The sequence below is a fragment of the Tenrec ecaudatus genome, chromosome 3 (assembly GCF_050624435.1).
Source record: "Tenrec ecaudatus isolate mTenEca1 chromosome 3, mTenEca1.hap1, whole genome shotgun sequence".
Lineage (NCBI taxonomy): Eukaryota > Metazoa > Chordata > Mammalia > Afrosoricida > Tenrecidae > Tenrec > Tenrec ecaudatus.
In genome coordinates this window covers 111,250,936-111,259,187 of record NC_134532.1, presented here as the reverse complement: position 1 = coordinate 111,259,187, position 8,252 = coordinate 111,250,936, and positions in this window count along the sequence as shown.

Genomic DNA, 8,252 nt, shown 5'->3' with positions numbered 1-8,252 from the left:
GAGTCCTTTGAGGATGCCCCAAACCACCAGCTTAATCTGCTATAAATCAAAGAGAACAGAATTCTTCAGGAAAGCGTTGGAGAGATGGGAACACTGCCCCAGAAGTGGATCAACCTAGATGGAGGATGTGTGTGGAAGCAATAGCGTCACATTTTTATATTTTTTGCTTAACGAAGATAGCTATGATTCTGTAGCAATGCTTTTTTTTATTTACCCTTGTATATGCTGAAAGGATCAGAAAGAGTTTTAAAAAAATAAGAAGCTAACATAGACCAATAAGATTAGCCAGTGCATTCTCTTAATCGTGAATCTGGGCTCAGATTTAGAAGTTCCCATTCCAGGCCTTGTGTATTGACTTCACTCACTCACTCCCATCAAGTCAATGCTAACTCATTGCAAGCCTGTAGAACTGCCTTGTCACTTTCAAGACTGTAGCTCTTTACAGAAGTAGAAAGCCCATCTATCTCCCAAGAAGCTGCTGAAAGTTCTGAACTGCTGACCCTGTAGTTATCGGCCTAACGAGTAACCTCTATTCCACTAGGGCCCCTGATTTATTGCCTTATCTGGTCTGATTCCAACAACAAGCTCTGGGTCCCTCTCTGCCCCAATGCACCTTGACATCCCACGTTCTACTGTCCTGGTGCTGTGTTTGCATGAATCATCATGGAGGCCACAGAGAAAGGATTCCAGAAACAGAAGCAGGCAGACTTATTAGAGACGCTATTCTGAGCGCTTTATTCACTGGGCACTGCTCACTACACTGCGGGTTTGCAAGGCAGCAACTGCGTTTCAGTCTCCCCTCTAAGGCTAGCTGCTAGGAAAATATCAACTAGAGCAGACAGAAAGAAACCGCACATTGTTTTACCAGTTTCCCCCGACTGACAGTCTAGAGATGGTGACAAAGTTCATCATCCACTCTTTTCCTCGGTAGCTCTTATGTGTCTCTTGGAAGACCTCAAACACGTGAGGTTTTTAACCCAAATCTATAGTTTAAAACTTAAGTTATAGAATGTAAGCCTACCTATAGTTTCCAGAGAATTACTGTTCAACTTCTGGGGGTTGGGTCTATATACACTATCATCCTTTCTTTTCAAAAAATACATTTTTATGATGGTGCTTCCCATCATTGGCCACATATATTGTTGTTAGGTTATCACTGAATCAATTCTGACTCATGATCTCACCATCCTCCTGGCTGTAGTGCTGCTGAATCGACCCTGAATTGTTTATAAACTGCTGTCCAACTCTCTAAGGTTTCTATTCTGTCACATACTGAATCTGATGCTGTCCCTGCTCTCTGACCCCATGGATGGGGAAGCAGATCATCACAAAACTTCAAGAGGCTCCAGGTGGGTTTGTGTGTTGGGTTTGGAAAGGGGAGACATGGGAATGGTTCCTGGAAAAATACTCTGCGCAGAAGTCATTGCATCCAAGTGGTAGCTTAGTGCTGGGCTCCTGAAAGGAGAGGGGGCTGGCAGGGTGCCAACCGGCAGGGCTGGTCACTGGGGGGAGTGGCAGTGTCTGAAGGCTGGCAGCCGGAGCTTGTCATGGCTCCTTGAAAAGCTGTCCACGGATGTCTTTGCCAATGGATGCATCCTTGGACTCCTGCAGGAGGCAAACAAATCCAGGACCGAGCAGCATGGGAAGCATGCTTTCAGGGACACCTGGGAAAAGGGAACTATTTCTCTTTGCTGAATCAAGAAGACCGAGGTTCTCGCTCTGATGTTAATGACTAGCTGTGTGGCCCAGAGCAAAATCACTTCAGTTTCTATAAAGTCGGGCTCTCTTTGGTGAGTGAAGAGGGGATCTGCATAAATAATCATGTCTGATTCGAAAATTCCTAGGGCTTCTCATGTATCTGTGTATCTGGTAGCTGTTTTAGATGCAAGAGCCTGGTGCAGTTGCTTGCTAGTGTTGCTTTCTTTTCTTTTTTAAGCTTCTTTTGTCTAACTATTTCTACAGTTTCACCAACTCCTGGTGGGATTAACACAAGGCACAGGACAACTGTGTGTCATCAGAAAAGAAGAGTTTGGAAAAGGCATTTCCCCAAAGTAAATTAACTATCACTGCTCAAAAATAATAATAAAAGGCCATAGAAAGAAAATCTCAAGGCCACCACAAATCAACAGCAGAGGGCCGGCCCTAGAAGACATCTGGAAAAGAGCATTAAGCTAACAAACCAGTAAATCGAATGTTTGATTTCCTAGTCACTGGTGTTACTCACTGCAAAAGCAGTTAAAAGGACTATGCGGAACAATATCTTGGCACTGGATGAACATCGAGGAAGCCCAGGTGTTTGCACTGGCTAGATCACAAGTGCCTATGTACATATTGTAATCTGTGCAGTCTGCTGAGGCCTGGGATAGCAAACCGCACGAGTTCTGACTGGATAGGAGTGACCAGGCGAATGGGACAAAATCATGGGCAATGCTTTTTTATTTTTCACGGCAGCAACTTCCAGGGCAACTTCCTTGTGAAATGTTTGTTCTCACTACATATGCATGCATTTGCTTTCAATAGAAAGGTATGTTATAGCCAGGGAAGAACTTGTATTTCCAGTCTAAAACTTACCAGATGTTGGAACTGCTAGGAGACTGGCCTACAAAGAAAAAGAGGAAGGGGTTTCAACAAGAACTGTATCGGTGCAGACAGGAGAGGGAAGGGCCCATAGGTGAGTCTGCAGAGAGATAAGCAGGTAAGCGGGCTAATGCAACCGAATGTGAACTGTGCCAACTCCCCACTTCAAAGAGCCAGAGGCCTATACCCAACCTACAAATGAGATTTAGGTGACACTAAGATCGTGTTACAAAACAAAAGGAAAGGAGGAAGCGTTCAGAGAGCCAGACAATCTGTTTATTTGCCACACTACTTAGGCATTCCTTAAAACTAGTCATGCTTTACATTTTAGTAGGGTAATTGTGTGCTCTCTTACACAGGCATCGATTAATTACAGAGCATCTCGTAAATATCAAACACCAGTCTTAGTGGGTAGGGGGAATAAGAAATACCTGTAATGATGAGCAAAAATGGGCATGGTCTCTGCCCTCTTGGAGGCAAATTAGTGGGAAGTTTCATGAATAAATCATCAGTTACCACCTACCATTTGTGTCAGAAGAAGCCAAACAAGCAAACAAAAAAGCCATGCAGAGGAAGTGTCCCCTTGCTTGTCCCTGGGTGGGGGGAATGGCTGGCTGCTCGTCTAAATGGTTGTTGCAACTCTAACTGCATACGGAAGTTGGACATTGAATAAGGAAGAGTGTAGAGAATTGATCCATTTCAATTGTAGAAAAGAGGTGATGATCCTATGAGAAAGAAAGTTTAAAACTAAAAGGATTCCAACTTGCCAGAGCGTTCAAACTTTAATCTGGCCTATGCGACTCTGAAGAGCGAGCTGGTGGGATAGTGGGTTTCGAGGAGTCAGGCTGCTGATCACACAAGGTCAACGGTTCAAAACCACCAGCCCTGATTCAGAAGAAAGATGCACCTTTCTGCTTTCCTAAAGACTGACAGTCTTACAGAGGAGCCCCCAAACCCCCTGTGAGATAATTGGCAGTCCCTCACAGAAGGGATGATAGCTCCCGAGTGCACTTTAGCACTGTTGAAACACCTAACGATCCTCTAGTTCCTTAATATTTCCTCCCCTTACTATTATGGTCTTAATTTTATCTCATTAATCCTGCTAGACCTGCATGTGTTCATGTGTATAATTAAGATAATTACATGCATGAAATTCAAGATAGATAAACCCTTCAGGAACTGTAGCAGGAGTGATGAGTGATTCCCTGAGGGTACAGAGAGAGGGGGGATGGGGAGGGGAAACTGATAGCAGGATGACTATGTAGCCACACTGGAGGGGAACAAACAAGAGAATGGCAAGTGAACAAGACATTGGATGGTGTGAGATCCGGGGGCAGGGAATATTTATAATAATACTCAATATAATAATACTATTCAATGTAATATAATAATATTCAATATAATATAATAATATGCAATATAATAACATAGGGGTTGGCGGGGGATAAAGGGAGCTGATACCAAAAGTGCAAGAAAGAAAGAAAATGTTTTGTAAATGATGGAGGCAACAATTGCACAATCATGCTTGATCTAATTGAGCAATGGATTGTTAGAATACCTGTAGAGCCCCCAATAAAAATGGAGGGGAAAAAAGATGTACACGTTTGGAAAAGCTCAGGAGCAGTTCTATTCTGTCCTAAGAGGGTGGCTATGCGTCAGAGTTTAATGTGAGTGTGGTGAGCAGGATTTAATCAGGTGAAGGAGGGGCTAGGATAGCAGAGGGAAGAGCCATCCAGAGTAGAGTCCTGGGATGCAGCATGTTCCAAACTAAAACCAGGGCTCTAATGCAGGAGCTAGACGTGCAGGAATCGCTTAAGCTGCTGCGCTTGAGTGCTAACCTGAAGACGGGCAGTCTGCTCAGCAGCACCATGGACGAGAGGCCCGCAGTCAACTTCCACTTCAGATGATCACCAAAAAACCTCCATTGGTCACAGGGGTTTTGCTGCTGTTTTTTTTTTTTTAACAAAGAGAATCACTACAAATCAGCATGGATTCAATAATTGGGGGAGGGGGTGTTTTGTTGATGTTGTTGTTATTGTGATTAAAATATACACAACAAAACATCAATTCAACAATTTTTGCATAATACATTGACATTGATTACATTTTTTAATGTATGAAAACAATGTAGATACTAATTTCCAAATTATTCCACCACTATTAGTGTAGCATAAGAAGCCCTAGTGGCCCACATGGAAGAAGCACACCAGCCTGTGCGATCACGAGGTATCAAAGGGATCAGGTATAAGGCATCATCAAAAAAAAAATCTTACCATAGTGAATGAAGTGGGAAGTGCAGAGTGGAGACCCAAAGCCCATTTGTCGGCCACTGGAGATCCCCTTGTAGAGGGGTCTAGAAAAGGAGATGAGTCAGTCACGGTGCGATGTAGCACCAATGAAGAATACAGCTTTCCCCCAGGTCCTGGATGCTTCCTCCCCCCAACTACCATGATCCGAATTCTACCTTGCAGGACTGGATAGAGCAGAGGTTGTACACTGGTACAGATAGGAGCTGGAGGCACAGGGAATCCAGGGCGGATGATACCTCCAGGATGAGGGGTGTGAGGGGCGATACGGGGAGGGTAGAGGGTGAGTGGGTTGGAAAGGGGGAACCAATTACAAGGATCTACGTGTGACCTCTTCCCTACGGTACGGACAACAGAAAGGTGGATGAAGGAAGACATCGGACAGGGCAAGATATGACAAAATAATAATTTATAAATTATCAAGGGCTTGTGGGGGAGGGAGGAGCAGGGAGGGAGGGGAAAAAAGAGGACTTGATGCGAAGGGCTTAAGTGGAGAGCAAATGCTTTGAGGATGATGAGGACAAAGAATGTGCGGATGTGCTTTACACAATTGATGTATGTATGGATTGTGATCAGAGTTGTATGAGTCCCTAATAAATGTTTAATTTTTTTAAAGAGCTGTAAGAGACCCCAATAAAATGATCTTTAAAAAAAAAGAAGAAGAAGAAGCCCTAGTGGTGTAGTGGTTAGGTGTTGGGCTGCAATCTGCATGGTCAGCAGTTTGAAACTACCAGCAGCTCCACGTGAGAACAACTGGGTTTTCTACTCCTGTAAAGAGTGACAATCTCAGAAACCCATAAGGGGGGTCACACTTGGAGTCGACATTGACTCAATGACAGTGAGTTTGTTTGCTTGTTGTTGTTGTTTATTAGCATAGCATAAGGTTAATGAGCCTGGGAGAAAAGCATGATAACTAAAAATGCTCCCTTAAGCAAAAATTCTCTTTCCCACTACCGACCACGCAGGGATAATCTTTGCTTTCTCTATATTTCCTAAGTAGGGTCATATAGTAACTGTTCTTTTTCAAATGGTTCATGGTACAAAAGAGACCCCACATTTCAAATATAACTTAAGGAGAACATTTATTAGGTCTTAGAACAGGACAAAATGAAAATACCAAACTTACTGCCACGGATCAATGCTGACTCAGGGAGGGACCCAGTAGAACAGGGTAGAATTGCCCCTCTGCGTTTCTGAGACTGTAACTGCTTACAGGAGTAGTACGCACACCGTTCTCCCAGAGAGTGGTTGGTCATTTCCAATACGTAACCACGACGCCACCGGGGCATACACAGGACAAAGACGTATTATTGCAATGAGGGAGACCCGTAGCTTGAGGTCATAATGGCATGCAAAAATGAGACTTACTAGTTCCATAAAGAGTTTCAGCCTCAAAAAAAAAATAAATAAATAAATGAAGAGTCACAGCCTCAGCAACCGACAGGGACAGCCCTGCGTTGTCCTATAGGGTCTCTGGGAGTTGAAAGAAACTTGATGGCAGTGAGTTTGAGTTTCAGGGATTTGTTGCTATTTTCAGAAAGAGCAAAGTGTTGGGTAGGGGGGTTGACTATGATGGAGCAATTAAGCAGATAATGTCATCCTTAGGAGTTACCACTAAGGAAGGGCTGGCTGCTTATTCTAGCTGCGGTAGATCATTCAGTGGCTTAGAGGGGAGGGAAATGCTTAATTAAAGTTTGTCAAGTATTTTGTCCAGATTCATCAGTGCATAATCATTTTGAGGCAAAGAATGGGAATTTGGAAAGGCTGTATCTGCTCCTGGAGTCCTGGTCGTGCAGTGGTTACACGTTGGGCTGCTAACTGCAAGATCAGCAGTTCAAAACTACCAGCCGCTCCATGGGAGGAAGACAAGGCCTTCTACTCCCATAAGGAGTTGTATCTCACAGGGGCAGTACTGCTCGGCCCTATAGGGTCATTATGAGTCAGAACTGACTCAGTGGCAGTGAGGTTGAGATTGTTTTGTTTTTGTTTTATTGGATCTGGTCATAGGTTATCAAGGGAGGCATGAGAGCACCTGATCTAAGTCATACAGAAAAGGGTGGCTCTTTTTTTTTTTTAATTTTTTTTAACAATTTATTGGGGCTGATACAATTCTTTTCACAGTTCATACATATACATGCATCAATTGTATAAAGCACATCTGTACAGTCTTTGCCCTAATCATTTTTTTCTCTTTTCTTCTTTTACATTTTATTAGGGACTCATACAACTCTTACCACAATCCATACATATACATACATCAATTGTATAAAGCACATCCATACATTCCCTGCCCCAATCATTCTCAAGGCATTTGCTCTCCACTTAAGCCCCTTGCATCAGGTCCTCTTTTTTTCCCCCCCTCCTTCCCCATCTCCCCCTCCCTCATATGCCCTTGGTAATTTATACATCGTTATTTTGTCATATCTTTCCCTGTCTGGAGTCTCCCTTCCCCCCTTCTCTGCTGTCCCTCTCCCAGGGAAGAGGTCACATGTGGATCCTTGTAATCAGTTCCCCCTTTCCAACCCACTCACCCTCCACTCTCCCAGCATCGTCCCTCACACCCTTGGTCCTGAAGGTATCATCCACCCTGGATTCCCTGTACCTCCAACCCTCATATGTACCAGTGTACAGCCTCTGTCCTATCCAGCCCTGCAATGTAGAATTCGGATCATGGTAGTTGGGGGGAGGAAGCATCCAGGATCTGGGGGAAAGCTGTGTTCTTCATCGGTACTACCTCACACCCTAATTAATCCATCTCCTCTCCTAAACCCCTCTATGAGGGGATCTCTATTGGCCGACACTTGGGCCTTGGGTCTCCACTCTGCACTTCTCCCTTCATTTAATATGATATATATATATATACATATATACACATACATATATACATATACACATACATACACATACATACACACACTTATATCTTTTTTTTTTTGCATGATGCCTTATACCTGGTCCCTTGGGCACCTCGTGATCGCACTGGCCGGTGTGCTTCTTCCATGTGGGTTTCTTTGCTTCTGAGCTAGATGGCCGCTTGTTCACCTTCAAGCCTTTAAGACCCCAGACACTATCTCTTTTGATAGCCGGGCACCATCAGCTTTCTTCACCACATTTGCTTATGCACCCATTTGTCTTCAGCGATCCTATCATGGAGGTGTGCAGTCAATGATATGATTTTTTGTTCTTTGATGCCTGGTAACTGATCCCTTTGGGACCACTCGATCACACAGGCTGGTGTGTTCTTCCATGTGGACTTTGTTGCTTCTGAGCTAGATGGCCGCTTGTTTATCTTCAAGCCTTTAAGACCCCAGTCACTATCTCTTTTGATAGCCGGGCACCATCAGCTTTCTTCACCACATTTACTTGTTC